General features: G+C 40.8%; 1 protein-coding gene and 1 long non-coding RNA gene across 2 annotated transcripts in view; one reads left to right on the forward strand and one right to left on the reverse strand.

Annotated features, from left to right (window-relative positions):
- LOC125460262 (uncharacterized) overlaps positions 1-19,297 on the reverse strand; it is a 43,247-nt gene extending 23,950 nt beyond the window's left edge. Inside the window, exon 1 of the long non-coding RNA XR_007249233.2 lies at positions 18,987-19,297. This is a non-coding gene — a long non-coding RNA (uncharacterized LOC125460262). The remainder of the gene's footprint in view (positions 1-18,986) is intronic.
- slc38a3b (solute carrier family 38 member 3b) overlaps positions 18,898-24,791 on the forward strand; it is a 138,830-nt gene continuing 132,936 nt past the window's right edge. The window contains exon 1 of the mRNA XM_048547513.1: positions 18,898-19,162. The gene's annotated coding sequence lies outside the window, so the exon portion shown is untranslated. The remainder of the gene's footprint in view (positions 19,163-24,791) is intronic.

Raw genomic sequence — 24,791 nt, forward strand, 5'->3', positions numbered from 1 at the left:
GAACATAGCAGCCATGTGGGACAATTTAGTCTTACAAATTCATTCAAGGAGCTCAAAACTGGCACACAACCTGATTAAACATACTTTTTATTCATTCATGGGGGGTGTGAACACTTGCTGGGCATGCATTTATTGCCCATCTCTAGTTGCCCTTGAGAATGCGGCGATGAGCTGCCTTCTTGAACCGTGCAGTCCATGGGATATAGGTACACACAGCACTGTTAGAGAAGGAGCTCCACGATTTTGACCCAGTGACAGTGAAGGAATGAATGGCAATATTGTTCTAATTCAGGATGGTTTGTGTGGTTGAATGGGAGCCTGTCCATAGTGAGGCTTTTACGTATTGCTGCCCTTGTCCTTTTTGATGGTTGAGGTCACAGATTTAGGAGGTGTTGCCTAAGGAACATTGGTGAGATGTTGCTCTGCATCCTCGATATGGTGCACACTGCTGCCTCTGGTGGTGAAGTGAGTAAATGTTGCAAGTGTTATATTGGTCCCGTGAGTGGACTGCTTTGTTCTGGGGTGGTGGCAAGCATCTTGCGTGTTGTTGAATCTTTACTTATCCAGACAAGTAGGGAGGATGCCTGGGGGTCAGGAGGTGTGTTACTTACTGCAGATTCCCAGCCTTTTTCCTGCTCTTGTACCCACAAAATGTATATGCATGGTCCAGTTCAGTTTCTGATCAATGGAAGCCCCCCAGAATGGTATAGTGGGAGATGCAGCAATGGTAATGCCATTGAATGTCAAGGAATGTGGAAAATTATCCAGATAAAAAGCAACATGAATCCAACCTAGCTAATTATGTGCCATTGGTCTTCTCTTGGTCATCAGCAAAGTGATGGAAGGGGTCATTGAGAGTATTATCAAGTGGCACTTACTCAGTAATAACTGGTCACTGATACGCAGTATGTGTTCTGCCATAGCCACTGACCCCCTGACCTCATTATAAATTTGGTTCAAACACGGGTAAAAGAGCTGAATTCCACAGGTGAAGTGAGAGTGACTACCCTTGACATGAAGGCAGCATTTGATCGATTGTGGCGTCAAGGACCCTAGCAAACCTGGAGTCAATGGGAATCAGACGAAAAGTGTCCATTGGTTGGGGTCATGCATAACACAAAAAAAGATGGTTATGGCTGTTGGAAGTCAACCACATTCTGGGGCTTTACTGCAGGAGTTCCTCAGGGCAGTGTCTTAGGTCCAACTATCTTTTGATACTTTATCAATGATCAGTCTTTCATCGCGGTGATGTTTACTGGTCATCATGCAATGTTCAGTACCACCTAAGGCACCTCTGACACTGAAGAAATCCATGTCCATATGCAGTAAAACCTCACCAGCATCCAGGCTTGGGCTGATAAGTGGCAAGTAACATTTTTCCCCACATAAATACCAAGCAATGATTATCTCCAACAGGAGAGAATCTAACCATAGCATTGAACTGGATCAGCTATGTAACATCAGGGCAGATACTGGGAATTCTGTCTCTTCCCTACACTTCAAAATCTGTCCACCATCTACAAGGCACATTTCAGGAGTGTGATGGAATATTCTCAGTTGATTGGATAAGTACAACTTCAACCACACACCATCTAGAACAAGTCAGCCTACTGGATTGACAACTCATACCCCACTATCATCACTCTTTCCCTTATTCAATGATAAATATAGGCATCCATGTGTTCTATTTGCAAGATGTACTGCAATGACTCACCACAACTTCTACCCACCAACCTCCCTATCTTCTGCATATAAACTAATGTTTTCCTAGCACCATCAGTTCTGAGGAAGGGTCATCAGACCCGAAACGTTATATCTGTTTTCTCCTCCATAGATGCTGCCAGACTTGCTGAGCTTTTCCAACAACTTTGTTTTTGTTCCTTTGACAGCACCTTCAAAATTTGCAACCTCTTCCACCCAGAAGGGTAAGGGCAGCACGTTTGAGATGCCTGTATTTCCAAGTTCTCCTCCAAGCAACTTACCATTTTGACTTGGAAATATATCAGCATTTGCTCAGCGTTTCTGGATTAAGATCCAGGAACTCTCTCCCTAACAGCATAGTAGGTTTTGCTATGTGGACTGCAGCGGTTCAAGAAGCGATAATGGGAACTGCAGATGCTGGAGAATCCAAGATAATAAAGTGTGAGGCTGGATGAACACAGCAGGCCAAGCAGCATCTCAGGAGCACAAAAGAAGGTAGGTTACCACCACCTTCTCAAAGCAAACTAGGGAAGGCCAATAAATGTTGGCCTAACCAACAACAAGTTAATAAAAGTAAATAAATGCTGTCTTCACTGATGATACACATGTCTAAGTAACAAAATAATTTCAATCCACTATCATTGGTGCTGAAAAGAACTCCAGCTTGATAAAATGCAATTGTTAGATTAGATTTGTAGGTTCAATTAGATTATCAGATTTTTGTAAGCAAGCAAGAAACACAATCAAACACATACTCTATTATTACAGCCTATTTACAATTTCAATCATTCTTGGATCAATGGACCACCCGCTGAATTAAAGCCATTGATGGCTTTCGAAACCTAGCCAAGCATTTAAAATAGCTGCAGCTGTCACAACAACAGCTTCTAGTACATTGCCTGAAATGTTTGGAACAAAATTACGTCCTATTTCCATTTCAAATCAGAGTGCCTGTAATTGAATAGAGAAAAACAGGTACAGAAGTTTTAATTTGCACAATAGAGTCCTATAATGAATAATTGCATTAGAAACACATCTACATTACAATGGACAGCCTTGTTGTGAAATTTTAAAACATTTTAAACTCACCTTATAGAATGTTCCCAACCACTCAGCACCCTTCCCTCAGTGGTCACAAAGTGTTCAAAGAAATAAGTAAACAGTAAATGGTAAGGACTTGAGGCATGTTGCGGAACAGAGGGACCCAAGAGCACAAGTTTGTTGAAAGCAGTGTCACAGGTAGTCAGAATGGTGAAGAAGGCATTTAACCTTCATCAGTTGAGGCAGTGAGTATCGGAGTTGGGACGTTATGTTACAGTTGCATAAGTCGTGGTGAGACCACAGTTGGAGTATTGTATACAGTTTTGGTCATCCTGTTATACGAAAGACATAGTTAAACTGGAAAGTGTGCAAAGAAGATTTATGCAGATGTTGCCACAACTAGTAGGCCTGAGTTGTAGGGAGACATTGGCCAGGATAGGAATTTATTCCTTGGAATGTTGGAGAATGAGGGGTGACCTTATTGAGGTGTATAAAATCATGTGGGGCATAGATAGGATGAATACATATAATCCTTTCCCCAGGGATTGGGAATTGAAAACTAGAGGTTTAAGGTGAGAGAGGAAAGATTTAAGAAGGACCTGAGGGGCAACTTCACGCAGAGAGTAGTGCGCATATGGAATGGGCTGCCAGAGAAAGTGGCAGGTACAATAGCAACATTTAAAAAAACATTTTGGATTTGTATATCAATGGGAAGTGTTTAGAGGAATATGTACCAAATGCAGGCATTTGGAACTAGCTGAGTGGGCACCCTGGTCCACTTGGACCAGTTTGGGCTGAAGGACCTGTTTCCGTGCTGTATTACTCTATAACTCCCTGACTCTAATTGCATTGTTTATGGGGCTACTGAAGTCCACAGCAGCACACAATCAATTGTATGAGAAGGAATGCAATTTTCTCATGTTCCTCACATTCAGGAGCACTGATGTGGAGATGGCTGCGTTGGACTGGGGTAGGCAAAGTCAGAAGTCACATGACACCAGGTTATAGACTAACAGCTTTCAGAGAGCTACTCCTTTGTCAGGTGAAACGGTGTTGTGTGGCTTCTGACTTTGAGGAGCCTAACCTTGGAAAATGGCTCCCAAAGCCTCCCAGTCTTGTGAGAAGACGACACACAAATCTTGTAGGCTTAGGAGAACGGGAGGATGCAAACCAAGTTCAGTATTTCACAATACAATTCATGCCACCATTAAAGTATGAAAATCTAGCCCCAAGTATCTCTAGTAAATCTGAATTGCACTCCTCCAAGGTCAATTTATCCTTTTAGAGGTCTGGTGCCCAGAAATGCACTTTGGGTGTGGTCTAACTAAAGCTAAAGTTTGAAAAGAATCAGGAATTCTGACATCTTATAAAAAAATGTTACATTAGCTAATATTCCTGTATAAATATTCCGTGAGTTGGAAGTCACGGCCTTTAGAACTAAACCACCTGATGAGTTTAGTCTGTGATTTCCTTTGGCAATTTATTTTCCTTACATTCTCAAGTAAACATCATGCATCTCATGCACACCCGTTCTGTTTCCCCTTACGATCCAGTCCCAAGCTTCATTTATAATACATTTGTCATGAAAATCAGATACCTGTCTGCTATTTCAATCTCATGATATAATTAGTTGCCTAGCAATTGATATACATAGTCCCAATTTATTAATATTTTATGAATCACTCAATTAACACCTTGCTGTTGCATATTATGGATTCTTGCAGCTTTGTAGGGTGTAAGGAATGATTTAGAATGTGAGATCAGGAGGGACAATTTATTTTTTATAATATTAAAGATTGTTTACTTTTAGATGCTAAAACCAGACAAAGCTGAGCTGAATACTTGGACTTCACAGAAAGGAGTCCCATTTTAATCTTATTGTAGAGGAAAGATCATTGATGAAGGTAGGAAAGATGATTGAGCCCATGTTACCTTCATGTAGACCACTATAGTGATAGCCTGGGGCTCTAATGATTGGTTTCCAACAACCATGATTCTATGGAAGTGTTTACATATAGTTTACAGTGCAAAAAAGGTCCTTTTGGCCAAATTGGCCTTTGCTGGTGTTGTTCTACACATGAATCTCCTCTCATGAATACTTATGTACCTTGCCAGTGTGTCCTATTTCTTTCTCCCTCAGTTATTTACCCAGCTTCCTTTTAAATATATCTGTGCTACTTACCTTAGCTAGTCCTTGTAGCAACTCATACCACATTCTATTGTTCTTTGGGTAAAAAAGGATATCTTGAATTCCCTGTTGGATTTATTTGTGACAATCTTACATTTATGACTTAATTTTGGGCTCAACGTAGGCAGAGGGATTTTCTACTGTCTTATTTTCCTTCATCTTATTGTGGTCTCCAAGGTTACCTTGTAGTTTTAGAAAGAAATCCCAATGTTTCTTGATTAGTGAATTATTATCTGCTCTGGTATCTTCCTTGCAAATCTTTTTTAAACTTTTATCAATGATGTTACATTCTTTGTATAACATGAAGACCTGACTGTTCACAACCCTCCCAGTGTGGTTGAACCTATGTTCAATACAAGTTTAACTGTAGCCCAGTTCTTATGTTGCCTTATAACCTGCACTACTGCCTTTGGTTATTTGTATATGTATCCCACTGAGCAATGCTGCTCTTCCACCCTATTTATACTTTTCCAGCTTAAGAGGTACACGACCTTGTATTCTTCCTATCAAATTTCATCACCTCACACTTGACAAATATTGAAATTTAATTGACAATTTTGCACCTATTTAGCAAGTTTATTAATGGTTTCTTGAGCTCTGTTGCATTTTTTCTTGATTATTAATCATACTCATATACATACTACATGTGGCTTTAATTACTGGAAGGTTTTGTAATTGCCGTATTGATCACAGTTTGCTATTGCGTGGTGCCACAATCAATTGAACATTGCTATCATTTTCGTTGCCAGGAATTGTCAACTCTTCTGCCAAGCTACTCCTGACTTTATGTCTGGATGAGGTCTATGACATGTTCTACAGTCCAGTGGTTCTGGACTGAACATTAGTGAGGAGATTACTGGTAAACAGTGTTGTTTCAAGACACAGATGAAGATTTTTTTCAGAGCTTCACTGACGGTTGAGGAGAGGCTAAAGAGTGGTAATTAACTGCAAGAGTTCATCTGCTTTTTATTGGATATGTCTTATTGTTTTTCTCTCTGCAGGTGCGCTGGCAGACTGCCAGACAAAAACTGCCATGAAATTTGAGCTTATGCAAAATGCATTGATTTTGAGACTTTCTTTCCTTGTTTATTGATAACTTGTTGGCACAGGTAGAGAACAGAAGAAATGTTCTTGCTAGGTCTTACTTGATTCTCTGTGTGACAGGGGATTAGTGGCAGCAGAGAAATGTAAGCAATTGAAATTATGTAAAAGTTGTCTTATTCATTAATATGTTGTTTTAAATATAAATGTGGCTGCTGGCTGAAGTAATTGTGTTTGCAATGTTTGGTATTGTGTAGACTTGTTACAGCATTAATAAGACATTGTATGGCAGCCCTGTTTACCTGTGGACTTTTTTATATTCCTAAAAGTGTACAAAGTATCATTTTAAATGCCGTATGTTTGAAAAATTATTTTCATGGGGTGTGACCGTCGCTAGTTAGGACAGCATTTCTTGTCTTTATCTAATTGCTCTTGAGAAATAATGGTGAGCCACCCTCTTGAACTTTTGCAGTCCATGGGGGTACTGATGAACAATGCAGTTTGGAAGGGAGGTCCAGGAGTTTGACTCAGTAACAGTGAAGGAGCAATGATATTGTTTCAAGTCAGGGTAGTGCTTGACTTAGAAGGGAAATTACAGGGGACTGGTGTTCCCAAGTATCTACTGACCTTGACCTTCTGAATGGTGGAATTCGCAGGTTTGGAATAACCTTGGAGAATTACATCTTGTAGATGGTACTCATAGCTGCAACTGTGCATTGGTGTTGAAGGGAGTAGATTCTTAATGATGAATGGGGTGCTGATCAAGCAGGCTGCGTTTTCCTGGTTGGTGTGAAGCTCCTTAAGTATTGTTGGAGCTGCACTCATCCAAGAAATTAGGGAATATTCCTTCATATTCCTGACTTTTACCTTGTAGATGGTGGACAGGCTTTGGGGAGTCGGAGAGGACATGAGTTATTAGCTGGTGAATTACCAGCCACTGACCTGCTTTTATATCTCACCATATTTACTCGGTTAGTCCAGTTCAGTTTCTAGTCAATAGTAACCCATTAACTTAACATTGATCTTCAGCGTGCAAAGCAACCGACTTTCTGTTAATTATTGAATCATTGAGTCATGCAGCACAGAAACAGACCATTCAGTCCAACTCATCCATGCCGACCAAGTTTCCCCAACTAAACTAGTCCCACTTGCCTGCATTTGGCCTATATCCCGCTAAATCTTTCCCATTTGTGTACTTATGTAACCGTCTTTTAAATGCTATAACTACACATACATCCACCACTTCCTCTGGCAGCTTGTTTCACATAAGCACCACCCTCTGTGTGAAAATGTTGTCCCCATGTCCCTTTTAAATCATTCCCCTCTCACCTTAAACCTACGCCCCCTATTTTGGACTCCCTGACCCTGCAGAAAAGACCTTGGATATTCACGTTATCTGTGCCTGTCATAATTTTATAAATCTCTATAAAGCCAGACTCCACCCCCAACCTGTGCTCCAGGGAATAAAATCCCAGCCTATCCAGGCTCTCCTTCAAACTCAAATCCTCCAGTCTCTGTAATATCCTGGTAAATCTTTTCCGAACCCTAGCAAATGTAATAATATCCTTGCTATAGTAGGGTAACCAGAATTGAACGCCGTACTCCAAAAGTGGCCTCACCAATGTCCTGCACAACGTCAATATGACGTCCTGAAGCAGTCATGAAGAACAATCAATCAATTGTCACATGGCAATATTTTCACTAAGACCATCCATCAAGATATGGTGTAATATCAGTCCTGGGATTGCAAAAATTTTATGTAATGCCTTTTAATTATGGCCTCAAGCCTTCAGTTTAACTCATCATTGAAAAGAATTTCTGCATATCTGTCTGTTCTAAAGGCACTGCTCTTATTTGACTTTTTGTTTGTTAAACTTAATTAATATATTATACACATATATATATATATATATATATATATATTAATTATATACTAGGACTTTATAACCTTAGTTATCTCATTCCCCAGATCAGAAAGATACCGCTAGTGTTTATCTGCACTGTCGTCAGTGTTTCAATGTTTCCTCAGAAAAACGACCCTGAGAGGACACTGTACTCTCTGACAATATTGACAGTGATGACTGAAGTATTTATTTTAAATGATATATTTATTGTCTTTTGAAACATTTATAACAAAGTGGAAATGTACACGGTTATTCCAGGAATGTGTGATTTACCCATTATTAAAATAAAAGCAAATATAATGGTCACTGGAAATCTGAAATAAAACCAGAAAGTACTGAGAAAACTCAACAGGGTTGGCAGCATCTGTGGAGAGAGAAATACTGTTAATGTGTTGTGTGAATCTTCTTCAGGAGAAGAAAGGAGCTGGAAAATTATGGTTTTTATGCTAGCTTTATTTTATATTGGGATGTGAGCATCACTGGATCCCAGGGCTGCTCACTTGCTGTCTTAGTGGTCACTGTCTTATGGCCTACTTAGAATTTTACAGCATCCTTGCCTTCCTTTACCTTCTTAGCACTTTGCTCCGTCAGCCACACTTTGAAGACTCACAGTACCTCTGTCATCTCCTGCAAGTTTTGTGCAGGAACAAAGTGAGACAACTTGTCGCACTGGTCAGCAGTCATCTGTCAAGAGATGGCTATGCTGTTAAAGTTCAAAACCCATGAGGATGGCACAGAGGGTTACCGGGAAGGAAATGTGCACATTTGAAGGTTTACCACGTCAGAGTGACAGAGCCTGAGACTCACTGTTCAAGGAGTGACTGTTGTTGCAGTAAGTACCGAGTGCGGACTGGAGATGAAAATGCCTGCAACTAAACCTGCAGTGCTATGTTCTGCAAAGGAGTGGACTTCAAGCAATGTGAGACCCTTCAAACAGCAACACCAGTACACATATATCCCAGCACTGAAGCTGAAATATACCTTCGAGTAGCACATGCTTTGTGAACTGTCTGCAGTCCAAGTTCTTGCCCCAAGAACTCCTGACCATATCATGCAAGATAACAACCAAATCCCACTGAGGGTTGTGATGCAATAACAATATTTGTCTCTCTGGAAAGTTGAAGCCCCGTGCCTAAGTAGCAGCAACCTGCATTTTAACCATTGCCTGCACATGGGGCACATGCTCACTTCACACCTTGGACCACAGAATATCATGTTGTGCTAAAGATGGATGGGTTCTCTATATCTGATTTTACAGTTGCATCCAGCTTGCACACACACGCATGATGGTCAAAAGGAAACATATAAAACATGATGTGATACCACTTTTATAGTGACATTTCACCCACGCCAACTATGTCCCCTCAGAGGTTTGTCTTCTTTCTTTCCATCCTACTGCATCTAGGCACAGTCCCAGAGCGGGCAGCAGGCATGCCGGGAGCCTGCCTACAGTGGAGCCCATTGGCCTTGGAGTTTGGTCAAACACCCCCAGGTGTTTTGTATCTAGACAGCCCAGACATGCAGAGTGTATCCTACACAGAAGCGAATGCACCCTCCTGAGCTTGAACTCCCACAGGCTGAGGGTGGCAGGTGGGGTGGGGTTGGAGTGCCCTCATAACAGAATCTGGGTGTGTGGGAGGGTCTGTACATGGTTCATCCTCCACTGTGTCTTGGTATGTTGAATGGGCACCTGGAGTGTGGTCCAGGTCTCCCATCCCCCTGTTGGTGCTGACTACCAGCGGCTAGAACAATGGAGTACATACGTGTGCATATCCATCAGACACAGGGTATGCTGGACCTGGCTCTCCAGGGCAGCTGCCAACCTGCTAAGGGAGGCAGGCAGACACTGGCATGCCTGACACAGCAGAGTCCCAACTGCATTGCTGCATTTCTGCAGCCTAAATGTCAGATTGCCCTGTGCCCCTGACAAACCTGCTTGCTGCTCTTGTGTCTGTTTGTCAACCCCAAGGAAGTTCCTCATTGCCAACACCACAAGGTCCTCTCCTGCCTGGGGCTGAGAGGGGCCCCTGGTTTCCAGCAGCCCTCTGAGTGCCAGCAACCTGGGACATTCCTTCTTCAGTCAGTCACACAGATATGTCAAGCAAGATATCAGCATCACAGGAGGAGGCAGCATTTCCGGTGCTTCCTCTGAGATATCTATGCCCTCTCCTCAGGGGTAGAGAATGGCATGTATAATGGGTTGGCCTCCTGACGATGGGCAATGTGGACTGCTGACTGCCGGAGACAAAAGAGTAAATGTCACAATCAAGGTGTGGACATTATGGCATGTGGATGGTTTGTAAAAAAGAGACTAGCACAACAATGCCAACAACTTGGTTGCCAGGATATGGAGATTTCAGCATCTCCGCAGGAGCGGTCCCAATCTTCACCGGGTCAGGCCAACAGTTTCTTACAACAGGATGTAAAGTGACAACTATCTGACACCCCACCACCTACCTTTGCTCTATTGGCCCTGTACTCGGTCATTTTCCAAGAGAATGAGGCCTGAGAGAAAAGGAGGGATTGAGGGAGATGAAAATGGGTGGCACAGCTGTTGGTGCTGCTACAGGATGGGGTAACAATAGCGACATGACACTAGTGAGTGAGGAGGCAGTACAGGGGCCATGCATGGTTGGGTGTGAATTGAGTTTGAGGTGGCAAGAGTGAGTGAGGCAAGATTTTCCACGCAATATTGAGAATGTTAGACTGTGAGCCTTGGTTGGATTTGGATGCAGTAACAGAGACAGAGCAAGCGTGAGGTAGCAGATGGTAGAACTTACCATAGTGGAGTGGAGAAGGTCATTGACTAGCAGAACCTCCAGGCCCTGTCCCCAGTGCAGGCCACAAATTCCCATCTCAGCTTTGACAGGAAAAATACCTACAATCGTTCAGAATAGTTCTAGTCTGCCAGTGCTTGACTGGCTCAGAATGGCTTTTTAAATATGGCGCTGATGTATATTCCAGGAAGTGCCAGCAATGGCAAGCACTCATAGCTAAGGTGAGTGGAAGAATTGACTAGCACTGGATAAGAAGGATGACATGATAGATAGTTAATGAGGCAATTTTGGGATAATCGTGCAAGAAAATACATTAGGCTTTGCAGAGAGAAACTTTCTATAAAACTCAATGAAAATGGTAAGATTCAGCCCAAGGTAACTTACTGAGCCTTCTGTGGAGCTCCAAGACTTGAAGCTATGTGTTGCAAATTGAAGTTACTTATGGTTCAGGCTATTTTTGGTGCTTGTCTTTTCCTTTTAATATTATTTTACGTTCGAATCCAGATTGAACTGTTGATTCAAAGTCTCTCGAACTGCCCTCAGAACTTACTCAAACTGCCTATCAGTGTCTCTCTGCCAACTCCCTCTGCCTTGACATCTTCTCAGTGTTTAACTTGATAGTCAGGCTATCTTTTCAGATTGTGAAGCTGTGACTGAGATTCCTGTGTGGCTGTTACAGTGGCCAGTTTACATTTACAATCAACTAACACTTAAAATTAGAACAGTTATTTAGGAGGCCAAGTTTGCCTGGTTGGTATAAGCCTTGCATGTCAGGACTGAGGAATGAAGAGAGATTGCATCAGTTATGGCTATATTCACTGAAGTTTAGAAGAGCGAGCGGGAATCGCATCGAAACCTATAAAGTTCTACCAGAACAAAACAGGGTAGGTACAGAAAGAATGCTGTAAGAAAGATACTGGTAAACTTGAATGGGTTCAGAAAAGGTTTACCAGGATGTTTCCGGGATGAGAGGGTTTGTACTATAGGGGGAGGCTGATTAGGCTGGGGCTATTTTCCTGGATTGTCAGAGGTTGAGGGGTGACTTTACAGAGGTTTATAAAATCATGAGGGGTATGGATGGGGTGAATAGACAGTCTTTTCCATGTGAGTCTAAAACTAGACGGCATAGGTTTAAGGTGAGAGGGGAAAGATTTAAAAGGGACCTGAGAGGCAACTGGATGGGCAAATGAATAGTAGGAGTGGAGACAGATATGAGCCAAATCCTGACAAATGGACATAGATCAGTTTGGGATATTTGGTCAACATGGACGAGTTAGACCAAAGGGTCCATTTCCATGTTGTACAACTCCATGACTCTATGACTGGGAGTCCAAAACCTTGGGTCGCAGCCTAAGGATATTGGGTCGGCTATTTAGCACTGAGGAGAAATCTTTTTACTCACGGTGAACCTGTGAAATTCGATGCCAAAACTTTGACTGCTTTCACGAAGGATATAGATAATTCTTAGGGCTAAAGATATCAAAGAGAGAAAACAGGAACAGGATACTGAATTGGATGGTTAATTAGGATTATATTGAATGACACAGCAGACCTGAAGGGCTGAATGGCCGACTCCTGTTTCTATTTTTTTATGTTTCCATGACTTGAAGGGCTGAATGGCCAACTCCTGTTTCTATTTTTTATGTTTCCATCTTTAAAAAAGTGTCGATGAACACAAATGAGAGAACGATCCTGAAGTCCAAAGCATTAATGTTTGAAAGCTTGAATGCAGCTAGGTAAACTTATGAGAAAAAACACAGTAATTATTAGTGTAGGGAAAAGGCATGGGTAAGACCACAGCTACAGTACCATTCTGGTTTGGACATTTTGGTACAGATTTAAACACATAGATCGATAGTGTACCTGGATAATAGGTCGAATGGGAAAATGCAGTTATGGTGACAGACTTGAGATACTGGATTTTTTTATTGAAATGACTCAAAGGAATAGAGAGTACATTCAAGAAAATATGATCTAGATGCTTCCTAGTCAGCTGTGCTCAAAGCACATTTGCCAAATTGTTAACATCAAACTCAGACATTTCCATTCTCAGTGGCTATCAAAAGACCGTAAAAAATGACACTTGTTTCTTTGGCTAAAACCAATTCACTTATTTTCCTCAATGTTGTATTTTATTAGATGGTAAGCAATGAATCAGAAATCAAAGTAATCTCAAACTATGATGTGGACAAGGCCACTGCTTCTTGATCCCCTAGCACCTAATGCTTTGACTTGCTGTCTTTCAGGTCCTAACCTCAGCCATCAACCAAATACCCCAGTTCTTCTGTCAGCGGCTATCACGCAGCCTGGCTCGTTCTGAATCATAGGCTTCAACAAATGGGAAGGCATTTAAATTGGTGATGGCAGTTTAACAGCATGTGTGACAGCCAAACTGAGAGACATACAGAACAGGATGCTACAGGGAGAAGAGACTTATCAGTAAAACAGTAGAGGAAAAGTGAGAAACAATCAGAAAAGTGCAAACAGTGCCGTAAGAAAAATCCACACAGAGAGAAAAAAGAGTGGAAGTCAAAGGGCAGCAAGTGCAATCGGAAAAAAATCTAGAGACTGAACAAAAGAAAAGTTAAAAGCAAGGCAGACCCAACCATTTGTCGTACTTAAGAAACTCAATGTGTGACCATCAAGTTTGATATATGACTGTTACTGGCAAGTTGCTGATGGTGCTTTTGTGTTCAGTATGGTATACCATACAGATATCAAGTTGAATCTATTTTTTGTTCTATCTGGTTATATTTTCTCTGTGCTTGTAGGTTGAATTTTGACAGTTTATTTAATAAACTCAGTACAATTTGTACTACTGAAATCGTATGACAGGGCATGTGACACATTGACATCCATACACAATGATGGCATAAATTCAACTGTCGCCCTTCATGCCGATTACCAACAAAAGCACTGTAGCACTTTTCACATTCATAGCACCATAGCAACACCCATCATCAGTCCATCAAAACAATTCAATATTGCTTGGGAAGAAGAACTCAGGTCTCCTGAAAACGTGAAACACCAGGGTAGTGGCAAAGTTCATAATGAAAGACAGCAAAACAAAACATCCATGCTGGATATTACCTCAGTCTTTTAATCAACAAATTAACAATCCTCTCACAGACTTCCGAAACAAAATTGACTACACTCCAGAAGACCTGGAGCTGTTTTTTATCCTCATCACAAATAAACTCTTCAACAGAAAGAACTATAGTCAATATATATTTTCATTAAAAATTTGAATGCAAATCAGTATCCCCCAATAATATTGTAAATGATACAAACCCAACTCTTGTAAATACAGGCAACTTACCCTATTGTTACTTGTCTGCAATAGAATATGATCGTTGTATTTCAATGTAGCAAAGATTGGAAGATATTATACAGCTTCTGTTTTCAAAATGCTCAGAAACAGCTTTCATTTCCAAAGTGCAAAGATTGATTTTCAGAACTTACTGAGCACTGAAGGTAAAAGTGTGCAGCGTCACCAAATTGAATGTTTGCGTAATTCATCCTTTGTAGAATATATTCCACCATGGTAACCAAACAAGATGCTATAACACTCCAAGACTTTCCATCACAAACAAGATTAAAGAGTCATAGAGCTGTGCAGCATGGAAATAGACCCTTCGGTCCAACATGTGCATGCCAACCAGATAAATTAATCTAGTTCTGCCTTGTAAATGTTGTAATTGTACCAGCCTCCAATACTTACTCTGGCAGCTCAATCCATACATGCACCTCATTACATTAATCTTCATTGTTTGTTGCGATCATATAAGTATCATTGATATTTATTGTGAATAACTTCTACATAGTCTAGCTAGAAAATTTATCCTTTCATTCAGTACGATTCTTCTGATTACCTCAATGAAATAAAGTTATGCTTATATTTCAAAGTACAATTAAGGAGAATCTCTTCACTATTTCCACTCTGTGGCGGGCAGGCTAACACTGCCTATCAACACTGAAGTTAGGTTTGATACTACAACAACATTCATAAGGATATTTACACAAAAGTAAATGCCCAGAAAACAATTATTACCCCGAGATCAAAATCCTCGAACTGCCTACCCAACAGCCTTGTCATTTCATCAGCTGAACAGCCATGTTCAATAAAATGGTTCACCACCATTTCAGGGCATTTGGTGTTGGGCCATAAAAGCAGGCATTACCAGCAATTCACATCCCATGAGTGAGTAAAACATATGGTATATTAACAAAAGTTATACTTTCCATCCTTAATTCAAGCTCTGAGAGGGACCAGTTAGCTCACTTGGCTTGATGGTTAGTTCTGATTAAGGGCAGCAGCCTGGGTTCAATTTCTCTCTCAGTTGTGATAGAATTTCCTTTTTGTTCTGTCCCTGGGAGTGTTGGGCAAAGGTAAACAATGGCCGACAAAAGTTGTGAAGTAAACGGCTCAGGCAATATGACCATGAAAGTACAATTGGTTCCCATGAGAATTCATCTGGTCTCTTTAGGGAAGGAAATCTGCCACTCTTACTTGGTTTAGCCCATGTGTGACTGTAGACCCATTGCACCGTTCTTGAATCTTAACTGCCCTTTCCAGTCACTTTAAGGGATGTGCAACAAGGTGATGTTTATTCCTGTGAATGGCATTAGGTGCAGCAATGAGTGTTGTTGTGCAGTGACATCAACTGACACAGAATTTCTATCCAGCGACTGAGACGCAAGAGCCATCTGGCAGAAAAATGATAATGCCAGGGACAAAATTAATGGCACAAGGGACCAACTGGCATTCCTGCCCATGCCCCCACCCCAAACTGAATTGGGACAAGGAGCTGGGAAGGACTGTGAGATGAATTGGCCCAGCAGCAAGGAGGATTCTGTGAAATATTAATTAGCTTTAAATAAAGGTGGGGGCAGTCTGTGAATAAGGTGACGGTGACATGTCCCCAAACAGTAGCCATACTGTAAGAAAGGATACAGTTCAACAAGTGATAGGAGTATGTAACAAGGACAGAGCAATAATTAAAGGTGGCTTTAATCCTCATTTTGATTGGATCGTATCAGTTGGAACAGGCTATCCTGGATCCGGTAATTGGGAATGAGGCATGTTTAGTAAACGATCTCAGAGTAAATGATATCAGGTACTTCACAGAAGGTTAAGTCATAAGGTAAGAGCTTACAATGTTGGAGGTAGTATTTTGGCATGGATAGAGAATTGGCACATGGTCAGGAAAAAGCGAGTGGGGATAAGGCGTTCTTTCTCAGGTTGGCAATTTGCAAACAGTAGGGTTCCACAGGGACCAGTACTAGACTTGCAACTGTTTACAATATATATAAATGATTTGAAAGAAGGAAGTGAATTTTCTGTAGCCAAATTGCAGATGATGCCAAAATAGGTAGAAAGGCAACTTGCAAGGGCATGAACAGTTTACAGAGAGATTGATCGGGAAGTAAGTGGGCAAAAAGTTGGCAAATGGAGTATAATGTGAAAAAATGTGATTGTGTTCATTTTGGAAAGGAGAACAAAAGAACAGTATTATTTACTAAAAAAATGTTCAGAAAGCTGCAAAACAAAGGGACTGGGGTAACTGTGCACAAAATGTAGAAAGCTAGAACACAGATGCAGCAGGTAAACAGGAAGGCACAGGGAATGTTAGCCTTACTTCAAAGGCCTGGAGTATAAGAATAGGTAAGTCTCACTGCAACTATATGATTTGCTGGTAAGACAACACCTGGAGTACTGTGGGCAGTTTGGTCCCCTTATTTCAGGAAAGATATCATTTCATTGGAAGCAATTTAGGGAAGGTTCACTTAGATGATCCCTGGTACGGAAGGACTGTCTTATGCACAAGGGGTAAACAGGTTGGGAGTCTACTCATTGGAACTGAGAAGAATGCAAAGTGATCTCATTGAAACATATTGGAGTCTTAAGGATATTTCTCCTCATAGGAGAGTAAGGGACCAGAGGGTACAGTCTCAGAATAAAGGGGTGCCAATCTAAGAATGAGATCAGGAGAAATTTCTTTTCTTGGAGTGTTGAGAATCTTTGAAACTCCTTCCCTAGAGAGCTGTGGGGTCAAGGTCCTTGTGTATATTTAAGGCTGAGATAGATAGATTCTTAATCAGTAGAGGAATTGAGGGTTATGGGAAAATGCAAGAAAGTGGAAATGAGGAATGTTGAATCAGCCATGGTCCTATTGAATGGCAGAACAGACTTGAGAAGCTGAATGTTTCTACTTCTTATGGTCTTATATTGACTGCACATGGAATGCAGTGTTATCAGCAGCGCATGTCTGGATGCATACTGAAGCCTGTTGCAGCCAGCTGATGACACTGGTCCCTTCAGTACAGGCCCACTGTCCATTTTGGTGTTCAGAGTAATCACTGCAGGGCAACCAATGCTGATCAAGTCAATGACACTTATATCCCATGAGAGAATAAAGATGTTCATTGAGTGGAATTCAAGTCATTCAATCATTAACATTTCAGCATTGAATTCCCACGTTGCTCTATGATTTACATCTCTTAATTTAAATATATCATTCATTATTGACCATTAATCTTCCACTTTGATGTGTATTTTCAAAAATGTTTTCAAATTATTAAAGCATGCAAAGTGGTAAAATCAAAATGACTTAAATATCACAAGCAGACTTTACAAAGATCAGTGATGCATCACATGGTGAGACTGATAGCTTACAGAAAAAATATCTGGAGCACTGATTGAATGTCGTTTTCCTAACTCACACATCCAAACTATTCAGAGTTGACTGCCTTTTGTTTTGTCACTTTAAGTTCTAAAACTGCCAGATCAAATTGAGAAAAGAATCTGTTGTCTGAGTGACTGGGTACATTCTAGTCTAACAGATGGACAGGCAATGCAACATGAAAGTCTCAATCTCGTTTAATCCCAGTTTTTACTCAGCAGTACTTATACTGTGATTGATTCCTGAATAAAAATCAGCCTCCTGGATTGTATTTGTACCTTTTTAATTACTGTTTTTTTTTCAAATTTGTGCTGTTAAAGTTCACACTGTGCCAGATGCTCATCATCCGTATACCACGCCTGGTAGGGCCCTCGGCTAGAGAACATTTTTACAGCTATTTGTGAAACTGATTCCTTGACTCAAAACATCCAGAAACAAGGTTATTTTTGTAGAAATTATTGGAAAAGAAAATGCTTTATCTGAATCATTTAACCAGCTTATGAAATGTAGTAATGACAAAGTAGAGGGAGGACGTATATCTATACTCACATAAAGACGATAATAATATTTGTTAAATGAAATGCTTGAGCAATGCACAATATTTAGATTCTTGATATGCATACTATATTCTGAGGATGGGTCACCGCACCCGAAACATTAGCTCTGAGTTTTTCTTCACATATGCTGCCAGACCTGCTGAGCTTTTCCAGTAACTTTATTTTTGTTCCTGATTTACAGCATCGCTATTCTTTAGGTTTTTATTAACTCTTAGCACACTGTTTATATATTGATATAAATTCCAGATAATATGTACATTGAGGAAGGGTCATTCTGAGGAAGGATCACCAGACCTGAAACGTTAACTCTGAGTTCTCTCCACAGATGCTGCCAGGCCTGCTGAGATTTTCCAGCAATTTCTATGTTTATTCATGTACATTGATGCTTGATGTGAGTAATAAACTGCTACAGAATGGTGCTGAAGTGAAAACATTGAACGTTTTCATGAAGGAGTTAGAGAGAATTCTTAGAGATAAGTGGATCTTAGGGTTTGGGGAGAAATCGAGAGCAGGGGACTGAGGTGGATGATCCACGATCAAATTAAATGCAGAGCAATCTCGAAGGGCCGCATGGCCTACCCCTGTTCTTATTTCCTTCATTTAAGATGTATGCGTTATATTTACGTGAAGACTCGATACGTTCGCAAACTGGAGAAAATATGTGGACTCTAGATATATTTAATATTCAAACTCAAGATAAGTACATAATACTTACATAAAGTATCAATCTATATGTAACCTCTAGATAGTATATAAAGGATTGTGTATTTATCTTGAGTCTATATAAACTCATACAAATTCATACACAAATTTGAGGATGGACAATATCTGATATATAAGCTCTGAAGTTATATATTTATACAAAGACTTGATGCATTGGTCTATAAACTCTCGATGTGTATATAAAGACTCTCGTGTTCAGCGATCACATTTGAACGGTTAATGAATGCTGTTACTGTTCTTGTTTGGTTGTGTGACGCTAGGAGGTGGGCTAAAAGGGGGCTGGAGAGGGAGCTCAGGGGCGGACTCATCATCATAACAGAGCGGCTGGCTGGTGAGAAAGCTTCCCGACACACACACCCACCGGCTCTTACCTGCTTTCCACAGGAGGGTGACTGGCTCCTGGACTCAGACCTTTATTCATTTACAGCGCCCCTGACATCCGACAGCAACAGGCCGGACTGGCCGCGAACAACAGCAAAGACTGAAGGAGACAGAGGGACGTGCTCACAAATAGCAGCCAACCAGACACACACAAGACAGAGCTCCGGTAAGACCCCCACCTTTACAAAATGTACCCTCGGAGTCTGTCAAGGTTGCGGTTTAAAGGGGCGTGGCACTTTGCCCATCCAAGCGGTTTTGGTGAACTTTCACAAGGCGGGAGACTAGATTACAAAAGCGTCAACTTCCCCTTTCTGCGTGAATGTGTGTGTGTGTGTGGCTATCCCTCCAGATTGCAGCGCTTTGCAGGTCGCCGCTGAGTGAAATGGACACTGGCGGCCTGCCTGGGGCAGCTAGATACCAGAAAGGAGCTGGGAACCGTGTGGAAAGGGGAGAAACACAAATTGTACGGACACAGGCGTGAGCCTGGTAGATGCATACTTCCACTGAGGCTATCACTTCAGAGTTGTGTCGGCTAGCTACCCTTAGATTGAAATATAACCAGGGACTTCACTCTACTGGTGGCTGACAGATCTAGTCTTTGTGTGTTGCTTACTTTTTTCCCCCCTTCTCTGCCTGCGCTGGTTTCCTCTTACACCCAGTTGGCTTGATGCCCCTTTGATACCTTGCTTCCAAAATATGCCTCAAAATTCAAAAGGAGAACTGGGGAGATTTGGCATTCTGAGATTATCTGGAGAAGCTATGCTTGCACTTCTTCATCCTGGCATGGCTTGTAGATTACTGTCATGCCTTACACTGTCCTTAAAGTGTATTTTTAGTGTCAGGTCTATGTTAAGATTGTGTGTATGTGTGTGCCAGTAACAAATTGGGTTACAGTGTCCCCTGAACTGGTTTAATCTGGTCAATGCCAACATGTGTGAGAACTCCCCAAACAGTTGTCCAATGTGGATTGTTGTGACTAATATGAAGCCTGTATTTTTTTTATCATTTTAAAAAATGTCAGTACAGGAGAGTTTCTATGTATGATTGACTTGAAAAGGTTTACAGAATAAGGAGGCTAGTAAAACTGCACTTGGAGTGTGTGTTTGTGTGTGAGTGCGTGGTGTTATAAGAGTACAGCTAACTGTTCTGGGATGGTAGGTCTAAGCAGAAAGATTTGTTAAGTGCAAATTGTTTTTCACCAACTTGCTTGAGTTATTTTGATGAGATAAAGGAGAGGGTTGATGTGGATGCTGCTGTTGATGTGGCGTACATGGACTATGTAAAATGCATTTTAATTAGTGCCATGCAACAGATTTTTGAATGAACTCAAAGCTCATGAAATAGAAGAGATAGCCGAAATACGGATATGAAATTGGTTGAGTGACAGGAAAGAAAGAGTGGTGGTGAATGATTATTTTAGAGCTTGAAGGAAGGCTTATGGTGGAGTCCCTCAGTGTCAATGCTGGACTGCAACTTTTTCTAATATGCACTCTTGACTTAAAACCTTGTTGCACAGAGCCCACTTTGAAAATTCACCGATGATCCAAAACTTGGAAGTATTATAAACCACAAGAAGAATGGTGTAGAACTTAAAGAAAAAGTAGATTGGAGAAAAGCATAGACTCATGGCTGCTAAAATTGAATGCAGAGAATTAAGGTATTTCAAGTTGTTAGGAAGAACAAAGAGAAACATAATGAAATTCTAAATTCTGTAATTCTTAAAGGGGTTCAGAAGCAGAGGGCCTGTGAGAAAATGTTAACAATTCTGTGGAGGTGTCTGGATAAATTGGAAGAGAAATTAATGAAGCGTACAGCAGCCCAGGCCTTACCATTAGACATGTGTTGTACAATAGCAAATAAAGCATGTTAAGCCTGTATAAAGCATGAGTTGTCCTCAACTGGAGTGTTATGTGCAGTTCTGTGCAAAGACATAAAGGAGGATGAGAAGGCATTAGAGAAAGTGCAGAAAGGATTAATGAGTAAGGTTCCAGGGATGAGGAACTTTAGTATTGAAATAGATCAGGGAAGTTAAGACTGCCTTCCATGGAGAAGAAGAGTTGAGACGAGATTTGATGGAAGTTTTCAGAATCATGAGGAATCATGCTGAGTACACTATTCCAAGTGGTAGAATAATCAAGAACCAGAAGGCACAAATTCTCAGTAATTGATAAAAGAAGCAATGGTAACATGAAAAAAAAAAGCTTTTTATGTTATGAATGATTAGGATTTTGCCGAGAGTACGGTGAATGTAGGAGGGTCATTTGAAGTTTTCAAAAGCAATGTAGGTTATTACCTGAAAAGGAGCAATTTGCACGGCTACATGGAAAAGGAGGCGTTGCACTAAGTGCTTCAGAGAGTTTGATACAATGGGCCAAATTGCCTCTTGCTTTGCTATAAACATTAATAATTCTATGGTGCCAATATTGTCTCAGTAATTGCCATGTAACAGCAGTTTCTCTATATATGTCAACTTAGCTGTCTCAAACCGCTCTCTTTCTGATTATATTGTGTCCCTTTTTTGCAATCTTCCCGCCTCTCTTTCTTTGTGGCATTGATCATACAATCCTCCTCTTTTCTCACAGAAATTCTGTCATCCAGCCTGCCAAAGCACTTGTACCCCTCTTTCTTGTTTTAGCTCAGGCTGTCACTTTTCCCTCTATAAGATTACCACATGCCCCCTAGTTGGTACCTCCTGACCTTCCTATATCTGCTTCTCTGACAAACTATATTCCACAAATCTGAGGATCGGTCAGTGGACCAAAACAGTAACTCTGATTTCTCTTCACGGGTGATGCCAGACCTGCTGAGCTTTTCCAGCTGTTTCTGGTTTTGAAACTATACTTCATACTTGGTATTTTAATTTATTCTTACTTCTTAGAAGTAGCTTTGAAATTGCTAGTCTCTGTTTGTCTCTCTCTGTTTAGTTTTCACCTCTTCATTCTCCTTTACTGCTGGCAAGCAAAGAGATATAAATTTGTAGCAACATGCAGTTTGATAGTGTGAGCTTGGGAATTTGACGAATGAGGGAATTTTAAGGGTTAATGTCTGTCTAAAATCTAGTCTGGTTGCATTTAGCACTTAACTACAGATTACTATCAAATTAAGTTTCTCTCAGCCTTAGTCTGGATAACTGAGTTCCTTACTAGAGGAGCAGCTCTATTTAGTTAATTAGGTGGCTAGTTAGGACTGCTTCTTCTCGTCAGCTGTGCTGACTTGTCTCTTTATCATTTCAGTGAGATTATAAAAGGTTTGTGGTGTTGTCAACAGTACGATTGAGAAACACTTATTCAGCAATAACCTACTCACTGAACCTCACTTTGGGTTCCACCAGGGCCACTCATTCCTTGCCTTCATTGCAGCCTTGGTTCAAACATGGAAGTAAGATTGGAATAGAGGTGACTTGAGAGTGACCACTCAGTGGCATCAAGGACCCCTAGCCAAAATGGAGTCAATGAGAATAAAGGTTAAAATCTGTCTACTGGTTGGAGTCGTATCTAGCACATAGGAAGATGTTTCTGGTTGTTAGAGGCTAAATATGTGTACCAGGACACCACTGCAAGAATTCTTCAAGATAGTGTCTTAGGTCCAACTATCCTCAGCTGTTTTATCAATGTCATTATAAGGTAAGAAGTATGGATATTTGTTGATGATTGCACAACATTCAGAACCATTTGTGGCTCAGATACTGAAGCAGTCCATGTCATGTTTGGCAACTCAGTTATCCAGACTAAGGCTGAGAGAAACTTAATTTGATAGTAATCTGTAGTTAAGTGCTAAATGCAACCAGACTAGATTTTAGACAGACATTAACCCTGGACAGCACCAATACCTGATTATAAATGATACTTAATATTCATGCCAAACACTTGCTCAACAATGACTACCTCCAATACAGAGAATCTAACCCCAACTTCGCTTGGCATTCAAAGGTACTACTATTGTAGAGTTATTTGCCTGTGGAGTACCATTGATCAAAAAATGAACTTGACCAACCCTAAAAGAACAGGTCAGAAGTTGTGAATTCCATAGAGAGTGAGTTACATCTGAACTCTACAAAACCTTTCTACGATCCAAAATGTATAAAGCAGGAGTGTGGTGGACTACTCTCTACTTGCCTGGCTAAGTACACTTCCAACAACACTCAAGAAGCTCAAACATCCAGGTCAAAGATCTCACGATTGGCACCCCACCCACCATCTTCAAGATTCATTCCCTCACCACCAGTGCACAGTGGCAGCAGTGTGTACCAGCTACATATGTGCTGCAGCAATTTACCAATGTCTTTAAACTGCACCTTCCAAACCCACAACCTCTACCACTCAGAAGAATAAGGTTAGAATGTGTTTGGAAGCACCACCAGTTGCAAATTCCCCGTTAAGCTATTTATCATCCTTACTTGGATGTATCACCATTGGATTACAAAGGAAATTGAGGGCTTAGTCAAAAAGAAAAATGTAACATATAGGGAACTGAAAGGAGGCAGAGCCCTTGAAGAATACAAAGATAGTAGGAAAGACCACAAACAAGGATTTAAGAGGACTAAAAGGGGCCATGAAATGCCTTTGGCAAACATGGTTGACGAAAATCCGAAGACATTTTGTGCATATATAAGGAGCTGGAGGGTATCTAGGAAAAGGCCATATCCACTCAAGGACAAAGGAGGGATTTTATACTTGGAGTCAGAGCGAGTGGGTGAGGTTCTTAATGAATACTTTGCATCGGTATTCTCCAAGGAGAAGGACATGGTGGATGGTGTGCCTTGGGAGGGGTACATTGATATTCTGGGGCATGTCAACACAAACAAAAGGAGCAGGTGTTGGGTGTTTTAAACAGTATTGAGGTAGATAAGATGGGATCTATCCTAGAATGCTAAAGGAGGCAGGTGAGAAAATTGCTGTTGTTTTGTATGAAATCTTTGCGGATATTTTAATCAACCTATCCAGGCATGTTGCAACACAACTTGAATCCAGGCCTTCTGGCCCAGAGGTAGAAACACTACCACTGCATGACACCATCCTCTTTAGCACTGGAGCAGTCCCCTGAAAGCAAGACAACCTTTAATTTTAACAAGGTAAGCATGCACACAGACAATAGCTCACTGAATCAGTACAGCTTGAAACAATATAGAGCTTGGAAATTACAGGGTTCTGTGGCAGTGTAGCAGTATCCCTGCCTCTAGGCTGGATGGTCTGTGTTCACTTCTTTGTTAATCTGAAGGGGTGTTACAGCATAGCTGAACAGGTTGATCAAAAAACCATAATTTATTGAGTGAGGTAATTTTAAGGATCAATCTCCATCTAAAATATAGTCGACTTTAGCATTTAACTACACTTTACTGTCAACTTAATTTTCATCTTAGCCAGGGATAAATAACCTCTACTTGGATCAGGCAACTACAGTTAGTTAACCAAATAGCTATTTAAATTAGTTTCTCTAGTTAGCAATGCTGACTCATCTGTGTCGACTTTCAGCTAGAATAAATACTGGTGATCTTTCCATGCATGCAAAGTACACAAACAGTACTGCTTGAAACAGATTGTGAGAATAGACATTTGATGAACTATTAGTGTTAGTTCTTCCTTAAATCTACCCTGTTTTACATACAGCATTTAACTACACTGTACTGTTAAATTAAGTTTCTTTCTTTCTCAAACACTGTGCTGCCCCCATGGTCATGTGGCTTTTTACCTTTAAATCTTCAGTTTGTAGAGAAACAGTGACATACATTTAGAGAGACATTTCATAACTCATAGCAAAGATAAATTCCCTTCAGCAAGAAAGTCTACATTAAAGGG

This window comes from Stegostoma tigrinum, chromosome 11, assembly GCF_030684315.1.
Source record: "Stegostoma tigrinum isolate sSteTig4 chromosome 11, sSteTig4.hap1, whole genome shotgun sequence".
Taxonomy (NCBI): Eukaryota; Metazoa; Chordata; class Chondrichthyes; order Orectolobiformes; family Stegostomatidae; genus Stegostoma; species Stegostoma tigrinum.